Source organism: Harmonia axyridis, chromosome 4 (genome assembly GCF_914767665.1).
Source record: "Harmonia axyridis chromosome 4, icHarAxyr1.1, whole genome shotgun sequence".
In the NCBI taxonomy this organism is placed as follows: Eukaryota; Metazoa; Arthropoda; class Insecta; order Coleoptera; family Coccinellidae; genus Harmonia; species Harmonia axyridis.
Genome location: NC_059504.1, coordinates 40,871,836 through 40,884,797, shown reverse-complemented (window position 1 = coordinate 40,884,797; position 12,962 = coordinate 40,871,836).

Here is a 12,962-nt window from a genome sequence, read left to right as displayed (position 1 = left end):
ATCTCGACAAATCTTCTAACCCTAAAAATTAGGTAGTGCACTCTCTTCCGAAGTCAGCACCTTGTCGTGGTGGAAGGGCTTGTAGTAACTGCCTGCTGTAAAGTAGACAGTGAAACTAAGACTGACCAGAAAATGTGGCGTGGTTAATCCTAGCCTGCTTCGTTCCCCATACCTACCTCAAAAATCCAATGTTCTCCCAAACATTACATTCCTGCCAATACCTCGACCACTCCTAAGAATATCCTCTAATCCCTACTCTTCTAAGCGACAGGATCTAGCAGAACGAGCAACACGAGAAGAAAAGCAGAGCAGGCAGCCAGCCTGCCGGCCTTTGGGTCCACCAAAGAGGAAATGAAGACGCAGAATCGATCAGACAGAGGCCATAAAGGTAGGCGGAAATTATTAACAGGTCTAACAGAACGAGACCCAAGTGGTCGAGAAGGAAGCATGAAGATGCCAACATTAAATTAAAAAAAATTCCTCTCATAACACCCCGGCACGAATTGAGGGGAAATCCTATGAGGTGAGAATTTGTCATAGTATGCTAGTTCACAAAGGTCTCTAGACTCTTGGGTAGAGACCAGGGTCAAGAGGCCTCTTCCTGCGGGGAACTACCTCAGGCTTCACTTTCGAAATCAGAGCTATGAGGGAAACCACGGAACGAGGAAGTACATTGATGGGTTGTTGCTTCAAGCTTTTTAGGGTACCTATTGAATGGCTCTACCACCAGAAATGAATTACTTCAACCCTATTCCATACTCCTTATGGTAGGACAGCCACACACAAAGATGGGCATTCCGCCGTAGATTATCAAACCCTTGATGAGCCGGTCGCACTGAGGCTGTACTAGTAAGAGGAAGGTAGGCGTTCTTGGAACCTTTCTCAACGGGTTCAGTGGGTGGGCTGTCCAATAGGTGGAATTCCCTGTATTAAAAAAAAGGTGAAAGTGGACTAATTACTCATTTTTAGGTAAAAGTGACGCGTGAGGGAACATCTGCGCCGGTAATAGTGAAACCTTGTGAAAAAATTTGAGCTGTTGGGTCAAGTTAGTGATGTGGAGTATCGTAAGGCTCGTAGAATAAGGCATTCCATATTTCATCGCATTTTAATATAAGGTCTCAAATCTTGGAATTGAAATTAAGTGAATAAAAGAATTCAAGCTGGTCGATCACCAGCCACAAATTATCTGCGCCGATTGGGTCCTTGAAAAACGTTAAAATGATTTTCATCGATAAATCATTTTCAGTGACGAGGCCCATTTTCACGTCAGGCTACGCTAATAAGCAGAATTGTCTTATTTGGGACTCAAAAAATTCAAGAACGATTGTTGAAATGCATCTCCATCCCAAAATGTTAGCTAAAACGATAGTTTTAAGCTGGTAGAGATGAGTGGACTGTATAAGCGCTTTGCTACCAAAAACTTTGTCTTGATGATTTGGCTACTACTGTTAAAAAGAGTTGGGCATTCCTTGATTCCGTATTGTCCAATCCTTAGTGCACAGCACAGCACTTTCACTGATCAATTTATCATACACCGTAAAATGCAGTTGGGAAAAGAAAAGAATCTATGCGTGAAGATTAGCAAGAAAAAATATAGCGGCGAGCAGTAAACGATAGTTAAGTAGCGATTGCGATTCATAAATGAAGAAAAATTACCTTTATTTTGGAGGGGGGTATATTTCCGACACCAATTCAAAACGCACGCATCTGATAGCAACGTCTGTTTCTCCAAAATTAATATCAATGGAGCGGTTTTTGGACTGGTGGTGTGATTGGCCTCACTAATCCGAAAATGAGGTTGGTGCATTTGCTATGGAGAATGGATTGCGCTACCAAGCTATGATTAATATTTTTTATGCCTGGAATTGAAAGATATTGATGTGAAATAGGTTCAACAAGACGGCTCTACTTGCTGCATAAGCACCGACACAATCACAATCCTGGCCTTGTCATTTCACAAAAAGCTGATTAGAATTAGCCATCTAGATCTTTGGGGTTACGTAAAAGATAAGGTCTATGTCAATGTCTCTGGCCCACAATCATGAAAGTTATCGAAGACATAATATACGAATTGATCATGGCAAATTTTATGAGGACATAGTTCTACAACCCTAACGATGACTCCTTTTTTTTTTCTTCGCGATGAAATGAACTTTCATAGATTTATCCTAAAATATACTCTTTTTTATTTCAATATGAAACCTTCTATTCAAAATCCATTTTTTTTTTATTCCAGAGTCGATAAGAGAAAGAAAGTTTCCTAAACAAGGTCTAGCAACAACCCCGACACGTGGGAAGTCCACACAAAACTTGGGTTTGCAGTTTCTCCATCCTCTGATCTAATTGCAGCGCTTACGTACAGCTTGTTCTGGCGAGAACTCATGCATAAACAAGGAGATAAGTGGGGCCAGAGTAAGACCACGTTTGCAATACCCATTAGAGAAGTCTCGGCCATTCTCTCTCTCGAACAGATGCCATTATGAGTGTCTTAATGTATGGCTTCTCATTCGGACGCAATTACTCATAAATTTGCTCTTCTCATCTCCACTTGATGGTCGAAAACCGGGTGAGCCATTTTGAAGAGAGAACTGTTGCTCGGATATTCCAATCAGTGTTTCATTATGAATTCGAAGAGGACTATGAGTTGAAAGCTTTGGGGCACTTTTGATTAATTTTTTTCAATTATATATCTTTGGAATCATTTTAGGGATAAAAATTTTAGCCTCCCCTGGGATTTTCAGAGTGAGAATTTTGGAATTGAGAGAATCCAATAAAAATAAATTGAGAACGATGGGGATTCCAAAAATCATTCAATTTTTTTTTTTGTATAGGGTTTTCCAATAAAAGGTTTCATTTTTAGTGGCCCGCTATCTGGGCAGTTGTCATCTTTTATGATTTGACAATTGAAAATTGCGTCATTACTAAAAAAAAAGGATACGCGCTTCGACAACGCATTGAAATTGATAAAAATTACAGCAAAATGGCGAAAATTTGCTGCCACGCGAAACTCCTTCTCCTCCGGCAGTAGTGGAAATGATGATCAAAACCGTATGCGTTCTTCTAGAATTAGAATATTGCTACTGTAGCTCGAAGTTGTTGACGAAAACCCAGGCCAATCTTGAGAATAAGGTTACGATAAATGATTTTTTTTTGCGTATGAAATTCAAGTCGAGAAATAATATTCTTCAAAAATTAGATGGTTCTTCATGGGGTGCTGATGTCAGCACCCTTTGTACGGCAACTTTGGTCATGGTTTTTTCTGCTGCTGAATATTTTTGTCCTGTTTGGTTCAATAGTGCTCATGTTCATAAAATTGATGCACAGCTTAACGTTTCTATGAGAATTATCAGTGGGTCTACACCTTTACATTGGTTACCAGTCACATATATCACATATAATTCCGCCTCATAGTCGTAGACAAGTTGCAGTCAAGAAATCTTGGGATATATTTCATTTATACCCGAACTTATTTCCAATTGTATCTTAGCTCCCAGATACTACAGAACTGACACATTAAAGTCACGCAAACCTTCATGGATTAATAATTTCCTTCAATCTAAAATAATGAAAGTGGATAAGGAAATTCGGCGTTCGAAATGGAATTCTTGTAATGTTTTCAACAAAAGTCTAATCGTTGTTCTTTCAGAGAAAGTTCCAGGTTTCAATCTCCCTAGAAAAATTTGGTGATTTTAAATCAATTCAGGACTGGTCATGGTCGTTGGAGTAGTATGCTCTTCAAATGCCATTCTATTGAAAGCCCACTATGTGGGAGTGGTGTAAGAGAAACCATTGACCATTTGGTGAATACTTGCCCAATTTATGAATTTCATACTGGTTTTCAAGCTATCTATTTAGTTTCAGATTCTTCTTTCTGGTTCTTTTCTTTTTTGATTTCAGATTTATTTCTTATATAAATGTCGTGTACTTTTGGTGAAGAGGAAGATTGGAGGTTATTTTGTTTTGTAATCACAATTGACTACTGAGATCTTGTAATTTAACACCTCTAGACTTTTGTCTTTTAGGCCACGTGAAGATAAAGTCTCAACATTCAAGACCTTAAAGATGGACTCTTTTCGCAACAACCAATCTCGAGAGCACAACCAAAGACTCCTTCAGAACCCAAAGGTAAGACCGGTAGTGGGACAGCTGATTTTCATTCAGTACAAGTACAATGTAACTTTTCATTTCTTCCTGAATGAATTTTACGATAGTATTTTTCAAGCGAGATATTTATGAGGAATATTTCCAAAACGTATAAATTATTTATATCTTGAGGCAATTAGCAAAGAGTGAAAATCAAAAGCCGTTCTAGTACTTGCCAGTTCAGCTTTCGATGCAAATGTCAACACAAACGTTCCTAGAAAATCGAATGAAAATTTAATAATCCATTAGAGGAGTACATAGACTCGATGGTTCAGTGGACAATTTCATTATACTGGAACAAAGGCAATCGATCTGTTTCCATTCAAAAATTAACCAAAGCCAAGCTAATAATTTTTAACATGTTTTTACTGTTCTGCCTAAGCGCACATAGACGTGTTTATTGATAACACACCGTACTTTGAACTATGATATACCTATTGTCATTAGCGCAGCTAGGGAGTGCTTTGGGCTTCAAAACATCCCACACCCCAAATTATATCCCTAATGGATTTAAGTTCATAATTTTCAAACCAGCATAATAAATTACTTCGTTCGGCAACTTAAATATAGACAGAAATTCTTGAGGGTTTCTTTTGAAAGATCTAATTTTATTGCCACCACTTAGGATTAGGAAGTAGTATACGTTGACGACGAATACTACTATTGCTCTATCATAAAAAATTGCGATTATGCTAATCGGAAAGGTTCCGATGCAATAGGAACATCTGGCTTCAAAATTTCCGAATGAGGAACAGATAATATGTTATCATCATTTACAGGTTAAATTGATCGAAGTAATAACTCTTCGACTCATTTATGAAATTGACGAAATTATATGAAATGAATTAGGAAACAACCAACGAAATAACCCTTGAATGTGAATTTAAGATGTGAAAGAAAAAACTCAGTGTGATGTGCAGTTATTTCTAAAAGAGTCTTTGAGTGGACTCCTCCTGGCAGCAGAAAGAGGGGCAGACCAAGAAGATCCTGGAATGGGTTCATGAAGGAAACGATGATAGCTCGGAACTTAAGAGAGGAAGATGCATTGGATAGGGAGGCCTAGAAGAAGGAAACGGGAAGACGGCACTTGGCTATACCTTAGGCTATCATACAGTGGCGACGCCAGCTTTCAAAAATAGGGCTGGTCAAGAGGGGGCCGGATTTTTTTTGGGTGGTCCAAAGAAAATCTAAATTATAGTTCTGTTAATCTTTTAGCCTTATCATGTCAAATTTTAGAGGCGGCCAGCAGATTTTTAGGGGGGGGTCGGGCCCCCGTAGGACCCCCCCTAGCGTCGCCACTGTATTTTGTTGTAGCTTATATCCTGCAATGAATAGTTATTTCTTAACTTATCTGTATTACTCGAATATTTTGTACACTTATTCTACCCTTAAGGTTGTAGACTACTTTGCGCTGAAACTGCAATTCCGCTAGATGGAGCTACCCGAAAATTTTTGGTAGATTTGTACCTGGCACACCCATTCAAGTTGAAGAACCGCCTGTTTGGTATTTATTGCCCCTAATAAAATCTCAACTCTCGATGAAGCCCAGCAAAGAGTAAATTTGTGTTTCTGTAAACTTTAGAAATTCAGTTCAGTTAAGATACAGTGGCGTATCCTAGTGGGGGGGGGAGAAGGGGGATATATACCCCCCAGAAGGAATATCCATTATATGTAACAACCTTATATATCACAATCTTATTATGAGTAAGCAAAATTCTTTGGAAAACTTCTTCAAAAGAAGGAAAATTTGTTATATTTGTTTAGTTATATATTACTAAATAAGATAATTACTGTAAATATTGTGAATACAGAAATGACAATGAACCACTGTCATGGACGTATATCGAATATGGATAATAGAAAAAAATATATGATTATCTCTGAGTGTATGATTTCACAGAGAAAATCATAAATAGTGCATATTGAGATTTCTAGAATGAAAAATTCGAGAAGCTTTTGAGTTCTCATTTTATGCGCCTTTGGAGACCACAAAAGTGGGTATAGGAATATAAGACATGTGATTTATTAGGTTATTGTTGTCGGTTTGTTTATTTGGATGAGAATTTCTGATATTCTACTGAAATTCAAAATGATTATTTGACATTTGACACGTAAAAAAATTAGTGAAGGCAATAAGAAAAGAGTAACAGAATAGAAAAAAAAGATTGTATTTTGTTCTGTCTATCGGAACACTTGGGGTTTTTACAGATATATTCAGCTCATCTAAGTTCAATATTTAATAATTTTTTCAAATCGGATAAACTCGCTCGGCCATGTATAAGTATTGATCTTTTAATTTTTTTTGTAGTGATAAATTGAAATGAAATTTCATACAAATTGCAATTGTTCGTATGGTTGGTTGTCATGGAAATGTATATGTCCATAATAATTGTAGTTTGAATTTTTTTTTTCCCATTAATCATTTCTGATGATGCCTAAGCATGAAAGTACTTACTTTGCTGCGTAGGCAGGAAAAGTAATACTTTACTGATTGATATGTGTCTGCAAAATTGAAATTTGACGTTTCATAAGGTTTTAGTTTGATTTATAGATAGTGAGAAAGGGCTGCATATCATAAAACTATTTTCATAACCTCATAAATCCATCTAGTTGTCATAAATAGGACTGACCAGAATCGAAGTTGAGGACGGATTCGTCATCAGTGAGTCATACACATAGACCTAATATCCATGGACCTAGTGTCACGTGATTTTTCAGAAGCTCGTAGAGGAGAAAGCATTACAGAGAGAAGAATATATGATTTCTCTTGATTCGAACAGAGATGCTACTGAGGGCAATCTGTCAAGAACCTAAAAGCAATAAAATAGGTGATTTATTACACTGAGATGGTCAAATGTCAAAATCATCTGATTGAAAGATATAAAGACATGATATTTTTTTATACGTTTTATGAACTGAATAGAATGAAATTTACATACTTTTTTATATTTATCATTTCGATTTGCCTAATTCAATGATGGAATAAAATATGGCATATATTTGGATGAACTTCTACCATGTGAATCAGGAAAATTGAGAAATTTTAGACCATACTCCTTTCTGACATTGTTCTCAAGGAAATATAATATACATATAAATAATTGCTTATAGGAATCAGCAATACTCTTATTGGCTATAGGTGAAGATAAGTAATATTCGATTCAATCATCTTTTGAATTGGTAATATTTCTTTTACTTCAGGTAGAAAAATTCTCAATATTTTTCACAATTCTTTGCTTTAAATTCAAATTTGGAATAACGATTTAACGTTCAACTCTTCGAGTTGAAAGAGATGTATATTGTTCTCTTTCTCTAGGGCAATAAATCAAGAGAGTTGAGTTAACGAAAAAGATTATTTAAAAAAAATATTGCAATTTCTTAAACTTTTATGACATGAAATTTTCAAGGAGGTATGTATACAAGAATGGCTTCACGAAGCGAAAAATTTTTACTATAAATTTTTTCAAGTTAATATTAATGAAGGAAGTACGAGAAAATTTTCTTAATCAAGAATTGCCTATTTTCAGGGTTAAATTTAAATGGTAAATATTGTAGATAGAGTTTCGGGAATAGGGAGTTTTTCAAAAGAAATTTTTTTTTTTGAGAATTTTTTGTCAGATTTCTGAAATATTAATAATTTTCCATATTTCGGCAAAAATCCAGATACCTTTTTTTCATCTTAATTTCTTTATGACTTTTGAAATTTTCTTTATGATACTAAGCGCTCAAAATGTACTTCTCCAGACATCATTACGAATAAAATCAGCTAGCATATATATTTTAGGAACAGTATCGTTTCTAATTCTAACAATGATTTCATAACAAGTTTTCTACCTTTCCCTATTCTTCAGTGCAATATTGTCATAAACTAGTAATGTACACAATTTTAGCCAATCAGAGAAACCCTACCCTCGTAAATCATAAAAGTGTCATTCATCTCGAGCCATAAAATACAGTCCAAGATTCTATTGGCGTTCATGTTGCAAAAAGGCGTAAACCTTTGGGAGGCGTTCCAAAAAGCATAATTCCATATGAAAAACATCTACAATTAGAGCAAATCAAGCAATTTTAAAAAAATTTTTGCACCAATTCAAAACACATAATATCACTGAACATTTGTGGATGAGTTACTTGAAATGAGAAGTCTCTCTGAAGCTGAATAGTCATTTAAAGAAAGTGTTCAATTTCAAAGTTCGATTTGCGGAATACTATCGATTTTTTTTTGGAAATCGAGACGGGATCTTCAAGTTCACTATATCACGTCATTGTTCACTCAAAAATGAAATGAATCCGACCTGTACTTTGGAATTGGAATGCACTGAAATTAGCACTGAAATAGCAGTGGTATGAACAAGGTATTGAACACCCTTAAGAGACCTGAACTGAAAGATTGACGAGGCTCGCTCTGTTGCATATTTACCATGATCTTGAATTCGATATTGAGAATTATTCGATATCTTAGGAACATCTGAAAGAAAGCTGAATATTCAAAATTATTCATTTATATTATCTTTATTATTAACATCGACCTACAAATCAATTTACGAATTATAGAATGCATATTTCACATTTAATTTTTTTATACTATCAACAAGCTCAAGCCAAAAAAAAAACTAACCCATCCCCACGCTTTCGCCTAATTCCTTCGATATTCGGCCCCCCTCAAAACAAAATTCTGGCTACGCCATTACTCATTGCACTAAACACAAACAAATGGAATTGCAGAAAAAAATCAATCTTTATGTGTAGATGAGAAGAAACACAAAAGTTTTTTCAATAAGAGGATTCATTTTGAATGCTTTCCGCTCTCTGTCTGGGCAGGTGTCATTTTTGGAGCTGTCATCTTTTGACATTTGACCCAGTAGGCTCATTCGATGGCCCCCTATTGCGACATATCAGAACAGATTCAAAATTCATCAGAACTTCACGACTAAAAAAAAAAAATCCTTGAAAACCATTCTCAAACAGCCAAAGCCAGAATGAATGTGTCATAAATTAGCAGTGTTGCTCTATTAGTTACCTGTTTATATGAGTTCCAGATTGACATGCGATTACGAAAAAGATCTTATCCATTTTTACTATTCTGCGTTGCAGTGGTCGTCTATTAGGAAAGAGGTATTTTAAGTGATGAAATTCCCTGAAATAATTCTATTCTTTCACGAACATTAATCTCAACTAACGGCACTTGGGCTTTCAGTGAATATGCAGGAAGTTGGGGTATTTTCCTGCGGAAGTTTTCATTAAATTATGATGCATGATCCATATTTTAGATGTGCCAGGCAGCTTGGAACGATTTCCATGAACGATGAAAGCATCATGCCACACCATCTAAGTACGTATTAAGGTATTTTGATTGATTTGAATTTATAATATATTAATTTGAGTTGAGAGACGAATAATAATTTACTTTGAAAATGTAGAAATTGTAGGTTATGAGTTCATGCATTTGTGCTTTTGCACTTGAAATCTGATTTAACATTTCAAGTCAAGAAATGGTAAGGTATAGGTAAATTTTTATGGATTGTTTAAATACCAAATTTAATTTTTTTTTATTTTACACTTTGAGATCAGATTCAGTACTTTTGTTCAATAACTAAATTTTCACTTCAGTTCTCAATTTCGGATTAAAATTATATCACATATATTTATAATCACTAAGTCCTAGTTGCTTGATATTTCTCTTGAGATATTTGGGTACTATTCCAGTTGTTGAAATTATAATTGGAATAGTTCTCGTTGATATCATTCCCTACTGGCGCTTCATCAGAAACTCGAGGTCTCTATATTTTCAAATTCGTTCGTCCTCGTTTTGACGCATGTTGTTGCTATTTGGTATTGCTACATCGATGAGTATTGCTGTCTTCTGATATTCATCAATTAGTAAAATATCTGGTCGGTGTTGTATATTGCAAACGTTGTATATTGTAAAAAGATGAAGATATTCTGTGGTCATAGGACCACAGAATATCGAACAACTTCGAGATGAGAGAGGTTAGGTGCTTGCACGTCTACAGACAACAACAGCCACATACTTGTAAATTAATAAAATAAATAAGTTCAAACAGAAAGTGTCTTCAAATATATAAATATATAGAGTGAAATAAAACAGTCAGTTGTGTGGGACTGTTTTATCAGTCAAAACTGTACGATCCCAGTACAGTCTATAGCATTCATTTTCCAGGATGGCCTCCGGTCGGTACTTGTAGTATGGCACTTTTTCCAGATGAATTAGTTCTAATATGGTTGCCAAGTCTTGGTGGATCATTTTTTCTACTTCATCATGTCTGACTGTATATTAATTTCTTGCAAATATTTGACATCCACAAGTGATGATGGATTGTCTCATTTGTTGGACACCCATATCGTGATAGATCGAACCTTTATGATATGCCTAGAGTAATTTCTCGTTGAGATCACTTGATTTTGGAAACCTTCCGGTTCTGGATACATTGCACCTGATCTCTGTAGTTTTTCTTGGATTGTCTGGTGGTTGTATGAAAATTGCTCCTTGTGAAGTTGTAAAGGTGTTGATTCGTCTGCTTCACACAGTATTTTGTAGAACTCTGATGTACTTGCTTGATCTCTGAAGTACTCCCGTATGCTTTCTTTCTGCCCACTAGCAATTTCCACGATGTCCGTCAGACCCCTGCCTTCTTTATTTCTCGGCAGTGTAGTCAACTCAATGCTACTTTTCGGATGGTGCTTGTTTGCGTTTGTCATTTTACGTTGCAAGTTTTCGATGTCTGTTTTGCTCCATGGAACTATATCGAATGAATATGTTATAATTGAACATGCATATGTGTTCATGGCTCTCGTCATGTTCTTGCTGTTGAGGTTTGGTTTTTTGGTTCTCCTAATGAACTTAGTCGTTAAGTCTTGCTGCATTCTTTGGTGGTTGATTCGTCGGTTCTGCTTCATTCCAAGGTAAGTATTAGTAAAGGTCATCCGACTTCATTCCTTCTATTTCATATCCATTTACAAAGGTAATCGGTTCATCTTGAATTCTTCCTTGCGCTACGCTGGGAGTACGATACTTGCCCAATTCGAATTTCATACCTACATCTTTCGAAAAACTTTCCACTAGTTTGACCATAATTTTTAGGTGGTTCTTATTATTATTATTTCAGGATGTTGACTTTCCAACAACCATCAATCGAATGAGTTTTTGGGCTCTTTATATTTCCTAAAAAAACTTAGAATCTGTATTGCCTTGTATTGTTACTTAATATTTCTTCAATTTTCTCTATAGAGGTAAGTTTCCTTTTTTTATCATTTTTTTTCAGAAATAAGTCAGTTAAGATAGTTTGTATAAAATCTAGGATACAAAATTTTATGATTTCTTTTGAAAAATTTAGGAGTACTTCAAAATTTTTATTCATTTCGACCTAATATTCAATATATCATTAATTGTGCAATATCAAATATCTATGCTAAATTGCTAATTTTATAATGAGATTTATTTTCTCCTCGAACAATACTACAATTCAGTATGAATCGTTAGCAAATTGCGTTTTTCAACAAAAACTGCTCTATTGATAGGTTTATGAATAACTTACCACCTTCAGTTCCAGTTTTTTCAGTGCGCTGGAAAACGTGATAACAACGAATGACGAATATCATACTTTTAGTAGTAAAAATATGAAGAGTATTAAACTTATGTTAATCATGATCAAACTTTTTAGTAGGGGTTGAAACAGTTCAATATTTCAAAGTCTATATTTAACTACCCCTACCATTGTCTGAAAACACATTTTTTTCATAGAAATAAAGAAATTCTCATAAAATTAAAGGAGAGCAAATTAATACGAACAAATAAATCTTCAACATAGAACTTCCATCTTCTTTCAATATCGATAGTATTCGCGAATATTAGGATATTCCAATATCTATTCGGACCAAAAGGCCCTTCGGTGGCATAAGTTTATATTCGGGTTCAAACTCCCAATTTCCAGGAAGTGGGAACCTTCAAGACAATACTCTTGATATTTAGTAAATTGCAACCGAATTACTCTGCTATTCAGGCAAAGTTCTGAACATTCGGAGTCTAAACGCTTTCGATTTGTGCCACTGCATCGCACTCGATTACGATACTCGTATACTCGTAGTACGGTACCTAGCTATAATTTCGAAGCTGAAAGCATCGTTGTAGGTTGCAGACCATTTTGTATTTGGAAAATGACCTCTCCAATTCTGTATTCGACTACTGTCATCTATGAACAACAGCAATGTGCAATAATAATTGGATCATCGGAACAGTTATTAGGTTCAATAAGTTTTAGATTGAATATTTGATTGATAAGGCCTTATCAATTTATAATTGTGTGACATTCCTGTTACTTCATGTGAGAAATTCATCTATGCCGATAATATTGCTCTTGAGTTTCGTCAATCTGATTCCGGAGTTATTGAAAATACTCTAAATGAAGATTTGAAATGATGGAAAATTACACATTGCCAAAATTGTTGGACCCCCTTATGTTTGTCGAAATGAGACACCATTATTATAAGTCAAGAAGTGTACTACGAAGTACATTCAATTAGTTTTGTAACCAATGCAATAGCAGAATTTAATCCTAACTGAAGAAGAAAATGAATTAAAAACGAAAAATAGTGCTTAATACAATGATAACCAGAAACTGAAATAAATAAGAAAACCACTTTAGAGCGAATTCAAAAATGCATTTATATTCGGTCTATCCTCTTCTATTCTGTAGTAAAGTGTTAAAGCGCCTGTGCTTGGAAACAATAAGAGAGTTGATGTTGATGGTTTCCATTGGGATGTTGTTCCAATCTTGTATGAGTTCCTGCGTTAGGAGGAT